This window comes from Alexandromys fortis, unplaced genomic scaffold, assembly GCF_014885135.2.
Source record: "Alexandromys fortis isolate MF-2015 unplaced genomic scaffold, M_Fortis_MF-2015_v1.1 scaffold_70, whole genome shotgun sequence".
NCBI classification, from domain to species: Eukaryota; Metazoa; Chordata; class Mammalia; order Rodentia; family Cricetidae; genus Alexandromys; species Alexandromys fortis.
This window is the reverse complement of record NW_026067955.1, coordinates 7586028-7602638: the sequence shown is the minus strand read 5'-3', so window position 1 is coordinate 7602638 and position 16611 is coordinate 7586028. Positions and strand designations below refer to the sequence as shown.

Here is a 16611-nt window from a genome sequence, read left to right as displayed (position 1 = left end):
CCTGGCATAATTATTAATAGTCCTCTCCAGTCTCAGAAGTGTCCCAGGTGGGACACAGTCACTTTATAGGAAAAGCTGGCTGTGTGGCTGAGGAGCAGGGAGTAGAGGAGGAGGGGTTTTCGTTCATCTGGGAACCCGGGTCCACCAGCACCCCAACCCAGCTCCCACAGGCTGACTGTCCTGAGAGCCCCATGCCTCCCTTTCCCCTCAAGGGCCTGCTTCTTCATTCATGCCTCCACTCACTTCTACTACGGGGAACCACATTTCTTTGTCTTCCAGGACGAGCTGCCCTTTTCCTCCTCAGGACCTCTGAGAGTTTCCGTTTTAATCAAGTGCTCTTCCGTACCACACTAGGCTCAGCTCAGCCTCTGCTGAGCCAGTCAAATTCCTTTTCTCTATTCCCAGGGACATTTTTCACCTGTCCTCCCTGCAACCAATGTTATGGTAGTGCTAAGCGGGGCCATAATTCTCCCTGGTGTCATGGGGAGGCCCAGGATCTGCTACTCTGACACTGACAGAGTCCCTCAGGCTGAGCACATTTGCGGATGGAGTCCTTCCCATGTACATTGTGTACCTGTGACCCGCATCCTGGGGACATGCCATAGGCAGACCTGCAGAAGACGCCACAGTGCCGTGTCACACAGGCTTAACATACATCAGAAATATGCACGGAGTGCCCACGCCTCACAAACTCACGCTAGGCAAACAAGCCACACGACACACATCTTAGGAGCTGTATACATGCCTGAGACCACATGTCCATTCCATACCCTGAATGTGCTCCTTATCCCCCCCCCCCCCCCCACACACAGGCAAATGCTTCCTCAGTGCCCCACTGCTTAGGACAAATGTTCAGTTCTTAACACAGAAGCCACACACACCCCCAAGCTGCTCAAGGACCTCCATGAGGGATATTCATTACTGCTAATGAGCACCACACGCCTGGCTAATTCCAAGGCTTGGCCTGAGGGACTGACCTAGGCTCTGGTTCTGAAAACTCAATGGAAAGCTAACAGACTCGTGGGCTGGTTTGTAGGGCTGATGGCCTGCTTGTACCAGCCAGTCCCATCCCCTAACCCAAATCGTGATGGCATCTCACGGTGTCATGGCGGATCCCCAGTGTAACGGCAGTGCCGTCAGCCTTGCTGTCTTCACCTTTAGTCTTTGAACTAACATGTGACCCGTGGGATGATCTGTTTGTTTGTGCACAGCTGGGACCTTCACCTGTCCAGTCCGGCTCCCCTCTGTGAGAGATGGTCTTGAACAAGCATGTCTGCCGCTCTAGCAGGGCCTGGGTGCAGAGGAGTCAGCCTCAGCTCCTTGTCAGCACCCTCGGCTCCACTGAGACCAGGCTAGGTTCTTTTGCCCAGTACACAGCACTACATCAGAGGTGAGTGCAGGGTGAGAATTACTGCCACCCTAAGGAACTGACATGGGGTGGGATGGGCTGAGGACCGCCCTGAGGTGACCACTCAGCACAAAGCGGCAGGGCAATGGTGGGGGTGAGCGGGGATTGTAGCTGTCTTCGACACCAGCTCGTGTTCTGCCACCAGTTAAGTGTGTGATCTCAGGCGAACGCTCATCTTTCCTGTACCTCAGTCTCCAAATGTGTAAAACAGGACAAGAATAGTTTAGACTCTGTAAGGTTGTGTGCAGTGTAAATGGGCATGGAGCACGTGGCAAAATGGTAGGCACAGCATAGAATGACATAGGTCGTAGGTGATCGCTATCTGATAACCAACATGTTATTACACTTTCTTCTGGCATCAGCATATCCGGTATCGCTAGCCTGCTGCCGCCGCTCTGATAACCTCATCATGTTTAACACAGTGTGCACCGGGCATGTGTTACCCTGCCCATCACATCACACCTTCATCTCCTCCACACAGCTATTGAGCTGTACCCGGCTGACCTCAGTCTCAGCTCTGGGCCTTCTCCTTCAAGGTCCCCCCACCCACAAGACCCTGTCTTCTCCTTTGTGAAGCCAAATATGACTCCTCCAAATGGTTCGTGCTGAGGTCCTTCCACAGACATGTCTATGATGAAGTATCTTCTTTTTTAAATTTAAGATTTATTTATTTTATGTGTATGGGTGTTTTGCCTGCATGGATGTGCCATGTGCACGCAGTGCCTACCTCTGAGGCCAGAGAAGGGCGACAGATCCTCTGGAACTGGAGTTCCAGATATTTGTGAACCACCATGTGGGCTCTGGCAGCTGAATCCTGTCCTCCGGGTCCTCTGCAAGAGCAACAAGTGCTCTTAATCACTAAACCATCTCTCCAGTCCTGATGAAGAATCTTTGACACACAGAGAGCCGTGTTGCAGTACCGGATGCACACCCTTCAGTTAAACAGACACAGCATGTGCCTCCAAAGTTGCTGCTGCTCCTCCTTTGGGGTTCTCCCCACAGGTACCCAGTGTCCAAACGTGAGCCTGGACATTGACACAACAATCTTTCTGTTCTACCACACACATACCCGTTGGAGCACAATGGTAGTTCTTCGTGTTTGCAGGCCCGACGTGTGTGCATGGAATCTGTGCAAGATGCTTTTTGTTCTCCTCAACCCGTCCCTCAACTGACCCTTCAGGAGGACAGCCCTGGGGTACTACTTGAGGGTCATCCCAAGCAGCATCTCTGCTTTCCTGGTTTGGGACATCTCTGTGTGTGTGTATCCCAGGGGTCTCAGTCTATCCAAGCACAGTTTTCATGGCCAGAAATTAGTATCCTTGGTGGCAAGGTTCCCTCAGCAGGGGACAGGAAAGGCCATATCTCATGTTACCGGCTTCTCAGTAGTAGCCCAGTGGGCCTGAGCCCCAGCCACTCAGGACGCATCCCTGCCCACAAAGGCCCCTTCTCTGGCTTACTCTTGCCCTATCTCAGTTGCTGGCCCCTCTCTGTCCTGAGATGACTCACAAAGGCACATCCACGTGCAAGCGTTCAAAGGTGGGCTTGCTTCTCTCCCACTTGGCTCTGGGTGGTCATCCCTGTCTCCACTTCCTTCATTTGTACTGTCACAGTGTTCCATAGATAAAATGTGTCCCTTCCAATGGATAGACACACGGCTGCCAGGAGTTCTGTTACACAGAGCTATAGCCAGTTTATGTTATTTTTGTTTTTGACATGGGGTCTCACTGTATAGCTCAGGCTGGTCTCAAACTCACAAAAGTCCATTTGCCTCAGCTGGGATTACAGATGTATATCCCTACACCTGGCCCACTATTTTATTTTTTACATTTTTTTTTCTATTTTGTGTGTTCATGTATGCGTACCTTAGCACACACATCTGTTTTGATATGCAGAGGACAACTTGTGGGAGTGGATTTTCTCCTTCCATCATGTGGGTTCCAGGGATCAAACTCAGGACATCATGTTTAGTAACAGATGCCGCCCCCACAGTGAGCAGCACCCTCACTGGCCCCAGAATGCACTCTTGGCCACATTTCCTGGCAGCCATAGTGTTTCCCATGGGCTTGTGTATCGCTGCCTCATCGTCCAAACTCACATCTCCTAACTAAAGACAAGCCCCAGGGAAGAAGCCGGGAGAGATGTGGACTCAGTAAGCGAAGTCAGGGAAGTGTCCCCCTCCTCCCACCCAGGCTGGATGTAGCCTGATGCTTACTGCTGCCTCCCATGGGCTTGCTCACCCTTTCACAGGGTCCAGTTTCCAGACCAGGCACAATAGATGGACACATAGGCCTCTACCAATTTCCCTGTCTCCTCTCCATTTCCTCCTTGCCTTCTGTGCGCCTGCCTACTCCTCTCCCCTGTGTCTCTGGGCATCCTTCCCTGCCCCAGAAACTCCTACAGGAGGAAAGTACAGGGACAGACTACCTGGGCCTCCTCCAGGGCAGGCTGCCCCCATGGCCAGCAATAACCTAAGCTATTTTGTTGAGCCCCACCCGGGTAATGGCATTTCATGGCCTATTAAGCTGTGTGCAGGTGGCCTGGGAAGGCAGCCTGGTTCTTGCCAGGCCAGTGTGGGGCAAAGAGGGTGGTGGAGACAGACCCGACCAGTTGAATTCAATTGGCTCTGGGAAGGCTTCCTTCTCCCTCCAGCTACAGAGTCCAAGGAAGGTCAGGATTTCTCAGTCTTGCAATGAAACCAGTTTATTGAACACCTACTGTAGCCAGGGGATAAATCTCCCCATGATCTGCCAAAATTAGCCCATCAGTTTTCCTATCAGAGCGCTACTGGTGGCTTCAGGAGGTAATATCACCTTTTCATGCCTCAGTTTCCTCAGCTGCTTCATGAGGACAGGAACAGCCACTTGGTCACTGGTTGACGTGAGGGTAAAATGACAGTCACACGCAAGTATCTCAGATACACGGATTGGCTCCAGTCTGTGTTCCATAGCAATTACATGGGTTGAGTACTTGTTCAGTTGGCAAGAGGTTGCCACACAAGTATGAGGACTTAGTTCAACTACCCAGGAACCACAGTAAAAAGCCAAACATGGTGGTGTGTGCCTATAATGCCAGAACTAGAGGGCTGAGACAGGAGGATTCCTGGTGCTCGTTGACCAGTCAGGCTAACTGAATCATGAGCTCCAGGTGAAGAGTGTCTGGAAGTCACCCAATGTCAATATCAGTCCTCCACAGACATTCAGTCACACGTACACCTGCTCACACACACACATATGCACACACACATATATGCGCACACATACACACATGTACACACACATGCATGAGCATACACATGCACACATATTTGTGCAGACAAACCCATACATGAGCATACACATGTACACATGTACACATGTGCACATATAAACATACAACCTAGAAAATTTCTCTTTCAAGGCCTCTCCTGTCAGTTTGGGAGCCCTCCCAAGGGAAGACCTTGTTCCCCATTAGACTAGATTTTCCCAGAGCCAATTTCCTCATCAGATGGAAGGTGTGTTCTGAGGTAGAATCCTGAGGTCTCCAGCACCCTGGTGGTCTCCCCAGGGTCCAGCCTGAGGATCTATTCCCAGATCTAGTTCCTCCCTAGCTGGTCAGGTTTGGGGATAAGGACAGAGGGCTCCTGTCTTCAATGCTCCAGCCTGCCATCCTGAGGACCACAGGGTACCCAGAGGCTCAACTAGCAGGAAACATAAAAACAGGTTGCAACACCTGGAGAGCCCGCTTTATTATCCGCTAATGGCGGCACTTAGCAAAGCAGTTTTAGGCCTAATAAAACTTTTTTATTATTTCAGTCTTGGCCGGGAGAGGCAGGAAAGGAGACAAGCTCAAAAGCAGGGAGCAGAGGGAGGAGCAATTAACAAGATTCATAACGGAAGCTTCCTGAGAGGGGTCAGGGAAGGTACACTGGGGTGCACACCTGGCTCTTTATTAATGGTGGGGTGAGAGAGAGGCGGGGGGGGGGGGGGCTGAGAGTCCTGAGCCCGTCTGGAGAGACAGGAACAGCAATGGTGATCTCCAGCCTCTGAGCCCTAGTTCTCCCGCTGTGTAACGGAGGCATGTTCAGGAACAGGTAGAGTCAGTGGTGGAGCACTTGCCTGGCAGGCACAGGGCTCGGGTTTGCCCCCAGTACTAAAACATGTAGATAATAAACAATCATAATGGAATCAAATGACCTCCCCAATCCTCATTGGGGCTCAGCCAGCCCACCTTTGTGCCGCTTGCTCGAATCTTCCACTCTTTCCTCTTCTTTCACTCAGGGAGACTGAACAGGATCCGAACCACAAAATACAAGGTGTAGGGGTGGGAGATGTACCAGGGTGATCGCTGTCTCCATTTCGCAGATGGGGAAGCTGAGGCCCAGGCAAGCCAGCTCACCTCTGCATCAGTTACAGCTCCGAACAGCTCAAAGTCACACCTCCTGCGGGGCAGATGCCAAGCTGACCTGGTCTGCTTCCAAGTCCCGAGATCTCTCCACCATCTGATGCCATTTTTCAGAACAGATGACGGAGAGAGAGCCAGGCTTGCTAATCCAATCACCTGGGTCTCGCTGGCTCGTGTCCCCAAGCACCTGGATCCAGAGCAGGACGGAAAACGCGGGAGCACTAGGCAGGCCGGGTTTAATTCTTCGGCATTATGAAGAATTAATGCACCCACCTAAGGTGCGCACGCCTGCTGGCAAGGCAGAGGCAGTGGCCCTCAACTCGGGGATGGGGTCCTATCCACAGGACTGCCAGGAGTGGGTCACTCCTGGGAGCTTGTCAGAGAGGCAAAGCCCACAGACTATGGCTCAGTGCACCTCAGACCTACTAAGCACAAACTGATATGATGAGTCTAATCTATACAAGTAAGGATACCCTGCAGGGTCATTTTAAAGACTCAGATTCGGCATTCCACTGAAACTTGTCTCTCTGAGTAAATGAGAATGGGGGAGGAGGGACGTTTGTCCCATGGGGAGAATGTTAACAGGGACAAGTGTCTCCAGGAAGGGACCACAGTGGTGGCCGCTACCAAACTAGGAAGGAAGAAGGGCCTCCTGAGTCTCTGTGATGACACTCCACTGTCATTATTTTGCTTATTTCTTGAGGAAGAAAGACAGGTCAGCTTTCTACAGAGGGAAGTGGGCTTCCCAAGCTTAACCACAGTCTCCATGTTCGAAGTTACCAGCCTTGTTCTCTGGGGAACTACAGCTGCAAAGTCCTCTGGGCTGGGCCAGGTGGAGGCAAGGTCAGCTGCCCCCTCCAAAGAATAATGAAAATAGGGGACTGGGGGTGTCCGGTAGATGGCTGCAAGTCAGCAAGGCTAAAGCATGCAGGAGGTGGATGAATCTCAGTGATGCAGAGAGCGGCTGGGACAGCTGGGGAGGCTTTCCTATGTGAGGGGCAGGTTACAGGTGGGTCACTGGGGCTCAGATCAGGGTGTGTATGCGGGTGACTGCAGAAAACAAACCACTTCAAAGTGGCTCTTCATCAGGACTCTCATCCATTCCAGATGTTTCTCTGATTCATTCAGGCCCTTTCCCCTCTATGCACGCTAATTATCTCTTAATGACACTCATTAATGCAAATTCAGCAGGAAGTGTGCTTCACAGAGAAGTGTGCCCTAGTGCTCCAGGTGGGGCCCCTCCAAGCCCTATGAGCAAGGGGGTGCTCTGTGGTGGGAGTGGGGATAAGGGTCCAGGTCAGGGGCTGATTACGTGGGGCGAGGCAGCAGGTCCAGTGGAAGTCTGCTGGCAGGTAAAGAGGAGGAGTTGGGCATACTAGAACATTCTGTTGGGTTTTCTTTTAGAACACTTATTTCCATGATTGAAATCTTTCCTAGATTTAAGTTCCAGGGCACAGGAACACTATGGATGGTTGAGTCGGTTGTGTTTGGCTCAAGGTACCTTGCCAAAGGGAAACACAGAACAGAGACCCAGCAGGCCCTCAGCTTCACACTGAACACCTAGCACAGGGCCCTGTCCATGTGGAGGAAGGGCCACATTCTACAATCTTCATAATGGGGTCCTTCAGGTTAGCGGTGGCCCTACCTGAGATTGTACCTTTGTTCCTGTCTTGTGTTGGTGCCAGAAGTCCATGCCAACGAGCAAGACTCCATGAAGGACTGTGTGGGGCAATCCTGGAACACCCAGTTTTTCACGTGTGTCCATGTGCTTCTCTGTCCTCACTGATTTATGTCCCAGGCACACACAGAGACCAGGAGGGCCAAGCCCTCTACAAGCAGAACCCCGAAGGCGCTCACACAACCTTTGCCTCTGGCTCCCTCCAATGTGAGGCAAGGAGCCCCTGTAGGCCTCCCTTTTCTAGTCTGTGTAGAGGGGACCCGCCCATCTCCCAGGGTTTCCATGAGGGCGATGGGCTCACACGGAAGGAACACAGACACAGCCTGAGCGCTAAGGCTGTTTGATACGGCAAGTTCAGTGAGGCCCTGGTACTCTGAGGGTGGCAGATCTCAGCCTGTGGCCATATCTGCTGCCCCTTGTTTCCATAAATAAAATGTTCTTGATTCTCAGCCATGCCCTTTCTTTGTACTCTACAATGGGAGGGTGCAGTAATTTCCATGGAAACCTCATGTAGGGCTCATGAAGCCTAAAATCCTGGCTAGCTGGTCATTTACTGGAAAACAAATGTGCCAACATCCCACCCACTCACTTTCTGGAGCCTTCTAACCACTCCATGAGTTGAGAACTAGTATTTCCCCACCCGTTCACAGGCGAAAGCTGAGGGCAGAGCACTTGAGTTCTTTGCCCAAGCAGGGACGGGGATGGGATCCAGACCAGGGTGGGAGGGGTGCATGCTCTCAAAAATCAAATGGTCCCCCTTGCTTTGGAGAAGCTTTTCTGGTGACAGCAGTTACTTAGGGACAGATGCACAGACTTCATCACTTGGGCAGAGGTGTGGGCGGGAAGAGGAGCGACACAAAGAAAGGTTACATGAAGCCAGGAAGCAGGTTGTTTTCTGAGGAGCGGGGGTCCAATCTTCTCAGGTTGCTGGGATAGCTGTTCCCAAAACAGATATCCTAAAATAACAGGAAGTCATTCTCTTGTGGAGCAAGAGCCGAGAGGCTCTGCAGTAAGGGTCCAGCAACTCCATGCTCCCTCTACAACCTGTTAGCTCTCCTCTTTGCCTCCCGTCTCCCTGGTTACTTTGCTGGTGGCCCCTGTCATTCCTGGTCTGTACCTGCTAACTTCAGTCCCTTTCTACAGCTGTCCTTCTGCAGCATCTTCTAGGGCAGGCAGCGGCCATGTTGGATGAGGTGTTCACTGCTTCAGGATGACCTCATCTTAATGGAATTAATTGTGTCTGCAAAGGCCCTGCTTCTGGGGGTGGGGAAGTAGCTCAGTGGACAAAGTGCTTAGCATGCAGGAATGGGGGCCTATAAATCCACAGCACTCATGTGCAAAGTTTCACGCAGGGGCACACACTGTAATCTCAGACGAGATGAATTCCATTGGGCAGACAGTCTAGCCAATGACCGAGCTCCAGGTTCAGCGAGAAACCCCCACCTCAATAAACAAGCATGGAGGGGCAGGAGAGACAGTTCAGTAGGTCAAAACCCTGGACGCCAAGGCTTATGACCCGAGTTCAATCCCCAGGACCCACATGGCAGAGAGAGAGAATAGACTACTGCAAGCTGTCCTTTGACCTCCATAGGCATGATACGAGGTACATGTACCCCCTACCCCATAAAATAAAAAAATGCAATATAAAAAAACAAACATGGTAGAAAGCAACTGAGGAGGCTAGCTAATGTGACCTCTGGCCTCTGAATGCACACAGAGAATCCATGTTCAAAAAAGGACACATTGGTAGGGGTGAGGCTGAGACTTCAACACTTCCCTCCACGCTTCCTCCCTCCCTCCTTCCTTTCTTCCCTTGTTCCATCACCCAGGAGGACCCTGAACTTCAGGTTCTCCTGATTCCGTTTTCCCAGGCGCTGGGATAACTGACACGTGCAACCACTCATGGTACCAGGGCTGTACACGCAAGGCAGACACGCTTCGTCCTGAGTCACACCCTCATATCCCCAGTCTATCTCTTCTGAGGGAACACAGCTCATCCTTGAAGGGACTGTCCATCATGGAGGGACAAAGCTACTCTTCTCTGAGACCTGACAGGAGTACAACCAGAAAAGAGGCCTCAGACACGGGCTACGGTTGGTGTGAGTCCCTACCAGTGTCCACACGACAAACTCACCTAATGACATGTTTCTTGGCACACATGTCTGCTTTTAAAAGATGCATGGCTTCATTAGACACATCAAATGCAGTTTTCAGAAAGGAAAAAAAAATCAAGGAAAAGAGGCAAAGAGCACACAGTTCCTAAGTCACAGCTTTGGACTGTTTGAGCAAATTTCTTTATTTTTGTCTCTGCAGGTTGGGAGATTTTTGAGGCTGGGCCTAGGTCCCTTTCCCGCTGACTCAGATAGACAGGCAACCCAGTGATCATGTCAAAGACATGCCCCTCATGTCTCTAAGCAATGAGGCCACTGAACCTCGGTGCTGTGGGGGTCACTGCCCAGTGGCTGAATCAGATATAGACAAGCGGGACACTGCCAGCCCAGTTGGGATGCCCAGGCTGTCCCAGGGCAGAACAGCTCTAAACTGGCCCCATCTGCTATCCTGGCAGGGCTTCTGGGGGACATCTGGGCCAGAGGACATGCAGTCCAGCGGCTCTCCGCCAGTGTGTTTGCACAGCTAACATAATTATGCCCGCGGGATGTTGACACAAAAGAAGCCATGTTGAAGGCCTTATCAGCTACTCAGAGTTCCAGATTACTGTACCGGAAAGGTTGTCTCACACAGGCGACTCAGGGAGCAGCCGTCCAGAAAGGCTGGCTGTGAGGCTGGTCCTGCTGATAAGCCAGACCACAGGAGCTGCTTTGGGGGCCAGGAGCAGGCACCGGGAACCTCTAATGATCCCATGAGGCTCGGTCATTTATTCACTCAGCAAACACACCCTACCAGCTTCTAGTTAACTGAGTCCCAGGGATTCGAGGATGGCAAAGACCCCAGTACTAGCCCCAGATGTAAAGGAAGATTTACAGAAATGCTGGGACATTTATTGATAAACACTCTGATGTCTGGGATGGAGACGAGACAGGAGCAGCCAGGGGCTGACATTTGAAGCTGCACAATGATTCAGCGCATGAGTGTGTGTGTGCACATATGTATAAGTCCATGTGCCACAGAAAGGTGCCTTGGTCAGTGACAAATTGTCTATGTGACAGTGAGAATATTGTATACGTTCCTGTGAGAATATACTGCCGAGTGACGTCATAGCTGTCTCAGCTGGTCTCCTCCACGGGGACTGGGGTAGAAGCAGGCTTTGCAGGGTACTTCCTGAGGAGGCTGCAATACAGGGCTCCTCTGAGCAAGCAAAGGAACTCTCTACTGCTGGGAGCTCATACCAAGCAACAGACTCCTGGCAGTATGATGGTGTGGGAAGGAGAGGGTCATTTAATGTGGGATTCCCGTCTGTATGCTGTAAATATGTTTTTGCTAGCATTGGTTAATAAAGGAAGCTGCTTCAGCCTGTAGCAGGGCAGAATATCGTCAGACTGGAAGAGATAGATACAGAGAAAGAAGGTGGAGTCAGAGAGAAGCCATGTAGCTGCTGCAGGAGACAGATGCTGGATGCCAGGTGGAACCTTACCAGTAGGCCACAACCACATGGCAATACACAGATTAATAGGAATGGGTTGATTTAAGATGTAAGAGTTTGCTAGAAATACACTTAAACTATTGGCCAAACGGTATTGCAATTAAAACGGTTTCTGTGTGATTATTTCAGGTCTGGGCAGCTGGAAATGAATGAACAGGCAGCCTCCATCTACAGTCACTGGGACTCATGCTCAAATCTGTACACTCTGGCTATTTTATGTGGTATTGGGGGTGGAACCCAGGGCCTCATGCATGCCAGGCAAGTGCTCTACCAACTGAGTTACATTCCCAGCCCTGCCTTCCTTGTTCTTAACAATGGTGGCGCTCTGGGTAGACAGAGTGGTTTACAGGGTACAAAGCACTTAGGCATACATCAAGCATGTAGAAGTTGTTGGGCATTTGGTTATAGCAAGGTGGAGGGGAAAGGCATGAGTTGCCAAGAGCAAGAAGTGGGTTCAAATCTTCTTTTACTAGTCTGAGACCTTGAGCCAGTTCAAGAGCATCTCTGAGCTATTTATCTTTTCTGCTATTTATCTTTTCTGAGCCTCAGTTTCCCATTCAGAAGATGGGGCTGACTCTGTCCTCCTCCTGAGATGGATATAAAGGTCTGGGCACACAGAAATCAGAGCACCAACTCAGCCCACCTCTGGCTTATGACCTTTAATAACCATGGTGTCCAAAGCAGACTCCTCATTTGGTTCCTTTCACATCCTCTCCATCTGGATATGCTAAGTGGCCCAGAACACTGCCCGGGAGGTCAATAATGGATGGTAATTATGATCTGTGTGTATGTGTTCATGTGTGTCTATGTGTGTGCATATGATGACCAGAGGACAACCTCTGGGGTCCCTCCTCAGGGACCTAAGGGTCTCTCACTGACCTCCCAGGCAGTGTTCTGGGTCATCCATCTTTGCAGGCTTCAAAATAGCTCTGTTGTGGGGACACCCACTTAGCATATCCATGCTACAGCTGGGGGAGATGGGGTTAAGTGATCTAGGGTCCATGTTCTTGGGCTGGGGCTCCTCTCATCCTAGGGGACATAGCAGGGGAAGCTCACCAAGCTTCCCCTCAAACAGATGCCCAAATGATAACTCGCCTCCGCTCAGGCAGGGTGAGCGCAGGAACCTGCTGTCTTTTGAATTCGCAGGTGATCATTTCCAGGTTAGCACCAGTTCCTGCATGGTCATGAAACCTCTGCAGGTGGGAGGAAGATAGGAAACAATCCCCATTCTCTTCTCATTGTGGAGAAGCCGCTATTGCAGGTTCCAGCTCTGGGGCACCTGGGCCAGGCAAAGGATCAGGGTGAGGGGAGAGGCGGGAAAAGAGGAAGGCTGGTGCAGTTAAGAGTTCTAATTTACAGAAGGCAATTAGCTTCTTGAAAGGGCCAACCTTTCCGCTTTCTGCCTCCATCGCTGGGGAAACTATTGACATTTAACATCTGCAAGCTGAGTGCCCCATGAGGGAGGTTTTTTCACCTTTTTTTTTTTTTTTTTTAAATAGGGACCCGGACTGTGGATTCATTCTCCAGATGAACTGATTTCACCCTTCAGAGAGGAGAAGTTGGCTACATTGGAACAGGTTTATGAACTTTCTGGACCACTGAGTGCCCAAGCTGGGAATTATTGCCTACACGGTTCCCAGAGGCAGCCGATCACCCCTTCATACTATTCCTGATCTAGACTCATGGCCATTGCAGGCAGAAAGAGCATGCAGCTGGGTGGGGTGGTGCCCACTGCAATCATAACACTCAGGAGGCTGAAGCAGGGTTCTAGAAGATGCCCGAGAGGAAGGGTGATTAGCCTCATACACTGCATTTGCCAAGAGAACCATGGAGCCTCTGGCTCAAGTTCTGGGTTCAGGATTCCAGATAAAAGCCCCGCAGATCAATAATCCCAAGTTCTGAGCTACACAGCACTTTCAGCCTGACAAAGGACGCCACCTGCATTCTCTGCTGGGAATATGACAACCTGCTGAGTTAGCATTAAATTGCAACTCCACTTGCAGACGACAAGACCATGCAGCATGCATGCAGGGAAGGCCAACCAGGAGCTGAGAAGGGCCAGGAGAGGGCTGGATCCTTGGAAGACCCTGAGTTTTCCATTCTGGCCAGGAGAGTCCCTGCCATCTCAAGAGAGTTATGAACTGGCAACACAGCTCAGCAGGCAAGGAACTTTCCACCAAACCTGATGATTTGAGTTCAATTCCCAGGACCCATACTGGGCAAGATGTTCTCTGACCTCCACAAATGTGCCATGGCATACAGGCCTGCATACATACTTGCCACAAACACACACTATAAATAGGGCTGGACATGGTGATACATGTCTTTAATCTCTTTAATCCCAGTTTTCAGGAGACAGGCAGGTGGATCTTTGTGAGTTTGAGGTCAACCTGGTCTACATAATGAGGAGATAGATAGATAGATAGATAGATAGATAGATAGATAGATAGATAGATAGATAGGCAGGCAAGCAGGTAGATGGGCATAGGCTGGAATAGGAAGCAGGAAAGCAGCAAAGACCTCAGATTTATGGATGTTGACTCCGAAATCTGCCATTCTAAACAGAGGCTCAGGACTCTCCCTCTTACGTCAAAGGATTTGGTTTCAGCACCACTGAAGAACGTAGAGGAAATATGCAGAGTGAGTCAGGCTATGCAGATGTGGAGGCAGTGGGTGAGCAGAGATGGAGTTTGAAGGAGGCTCCCTGACTCCTTGTGGCTTGCACTTTCATAATTGACCAGAACTTAAGACTCGGGGAGAGGGAAGAGGCAACCAAGAGGCCATCCCAGGGCATTTCAGGCCCTTTGAGGCCCTCTTGGGCACCTGACCACTCACTCACTCATCTGGACTCTGGGACAAGCAAGTTGGGCTGTCTAGTGGAACTTCACACATTTATAAACAGATTTATAAGGCCGTGTGGACATGTTTGCTTTTTTTTTTTCTGTTCCTCATAAGTGATGCCATTATGGCAGCTATAACTCTTGTTTACTTCATCAGCAGGCTGCTGGCATCGGCACAGAAATAGATTTGGAGAATTTATCTCATACACGCATCGTGAGGAGGCGACAAAGACGCACAGGTGAGATTTATGTGGGAGGGGGCCAGCATCCATCACCCCCACTTTCGCATTAAGGGCCGCTCCTCCAAGACAGACATTACCCTTCTTAATCAGAGCAAAGTAATTGTTTAAACTTCCTCCCTGTGACAGCTTATCACTTCTCATTGCTCTCCAGGTGGGGCTGCGCAGGAGGCTTTGGGAGAACCATGAGATCAGTGGCAGATTATGATCATGAGATGGCACGGGGTGGCCCTTTGGTCCTTGTAACTGCACCCAGTGACAGGTGTGGGGGTGAAGCCCAGGCACCCTGCAGAACAGATGTCTCGGTGTTTGCAAACATGTCTGACAGATTTGTGCACTGAAAGCACACCAAGGCTCTCGGCTGCAAATGTACCAGCCTCGTTCTGGATCTCCAAAATCCTGGCTGTTCCGGTTTCCCTACTCAAATGCCTTTTCTCCCTTTCATCTGTCCCAGGCCTTCCCCGTTATCCAAGCCCTGCTTAAATCCTGCCTTGTTCTGACACTATGACAGCAGAAAGTAGTTTGTGGATGAAGAGGACAAGGGACCAAGTCCTGACTCTGTCACCCCGGCTATGGGTGTCCAGAGCTCCCTGCTCTGAAGTTCATTTGGCACCGCAGTTCTCAGCAGGCTTCCCTTCTTCATGCTGCAGCCACTTCTGAGTCTTCCCAGCTCTGGCTATAAAGGAGAATCCTCTAGGAAGTGTACTGAAATAGTATCACTCCTGACCCACTCAAGTAGCATGTCTGGGATGGGGCCGGGTGTTGGGAATGTTTACTGCCCAGGGGTTGGAAGAGCAACTTCAGATCTCCATGCCCTGATTCATAACTAGTGCACCAGAATCTGTTCAATGGAAGGGTGGCTGCATGGGTAGACGCATGGACAGGTAGACAGGTGTGTAGACGGATGGGTGGAAGGGATGGGTAGACGCATGGACAGGTAGACGGGTGCATAGATGGATGGATGGGATGGGTAGACGCATGGACAGGTAGACGGGTGTGTAGACGGATGGGTGGAAGGGATGGGCCCCCCTAGCACAAAATTACTTTGTTGCTATTTCATAACTGTAATTTTGCTACTGTTACGAATTGTAGTATAAATATCTGATATGTGACTCCTAAGGGGCCTGTGACCCACAGGTTGAGAACTGCTGTTAGAGAGGAAATGTTTATTGGGCATATGGTTCCAGAGGGTCAGAGTCTATGATGGTGGATGGAGGCAGCAGGCATGGTGGCTGGAGCAGAGACTGAGCTCACATCACAACTGCAAGCACAAAGCTGAGAAAGCAAGCTAGAAATGGCTCAAGTTTTTAAACTCTCAAAGCCTGCCTCTAGTGACGAACGTTCTCCAATAAGGCCATGCCTCATAGGCCTCCTCAAAGAGCCCCACTAGCTGGGGACCAAGCATTCTATGCCTGGACTATAGCAAACTTTCATTCAAACCACCACAGGGGGTGCGTGGATCATAACCTAATGCTTCCCTGTAACCACCGGGTTAACCTCTCTGGACCATGAGTTCCCTTGGGGCAAGGTTTCAAGTGCCATTTGCGTCTCGCAGTGCTCAGAAAGGAGCCAGACAAAATGCTCAAGGGTGTACCAATATTCTTGTTTGTTAAATCACGATACCGGGGGAAGGGGCACTAAATACGGCATCTTCAAATCAACCTGCCTTAGATTTCTTACAGTGTTAGTAGCATCAACAGCACGGCAGGATCAAGCGGCTCCGGTAAGTTTAAGTGTGGTAGAATGGGAGAGTGGTCTGCACTTGTCAGTTACTTCCTTCAGTCAACATCAGTGTCCCCAACCTCCCTTGCACCGCTGCTAGTCATTGGCTGTCTTAGCTTTGGGGATGTTGTAGTTGCTACCCAGAGCCTGAGATCCCCATTCTGGATATCCTTGAACCCTATCATGTACCCCCTCCATTCCCAGCCTCTACCACCACCACCCCTAGCCCCATGGGTCTTCCAGAGGCCTTGGCCTTTCGCATGCTAGCTTTTTTTCTTGGCCATAGTTACTACCCTAAATCTCTCAGCAGCTGTCCCAGCAGGCTTGACTGTGTTCTGTCTCCCCTGGCTCACTTGAGAGCTGGCTGATACAGTAGCCAGCCCCTAGCCATGGATGCACCAACATTAGCCCCATCAGGCCAGCCCTCATCCTTCACTGCAGCCTCCTGTGTGGTCTCAAAACCTCATGTCTTGTCAAGTTCTTCTTGGTTCACAGTTCTCTGCAGCTCCTTTGAGCGTCTCTATGAGGCTAATCCTTATAGGTACACTTAGATTTGGCTCCCATCCTTACCTGCTCCAGACCACCTGCCTACAGGTTTTCCAACATTTTCAAAAGGATGGGAGCCTAATCAATGCCCCTCCCGACTCCAGTCTCTTCTCAGAGCTAAGTCCAATTCATTCTGTAAGAATCATCCAGCCCCAACTGGAGGAAGAGTCCCCCCACTGTCTCAAGGCAAAGTGGGT

At 50.7% G+C, this 16611-nt stretch overlaps 1 protein-coding gene and 1 long non-coding RNA gene across 10 annotated transcripts in view; one reads left to right on the top strand and one right to left on the bottom strand.

The window, feature by feature from the left end:
* The window catches only part of Megf11 (multiple EGF like domains 11), a 330639-nt gene that overhangs the window by 119487 nt on the left and 194541 nt on the right, over window positions 1–16611 (bottom strand). The window lies entirely within an intron of this gene.
* On the top strand, window positions 1244–15639 carry LOC126507428 (uncharacterized). The gene is made up of 4 exons (XR_007593523.1): window positions 1244–1390; window positions 12567–12644; window positions 14065–14146; window positions 14601–15639. It is a non-coding gene; the product is annotated as an uncharacterized lncRNA (long non-coding RNA).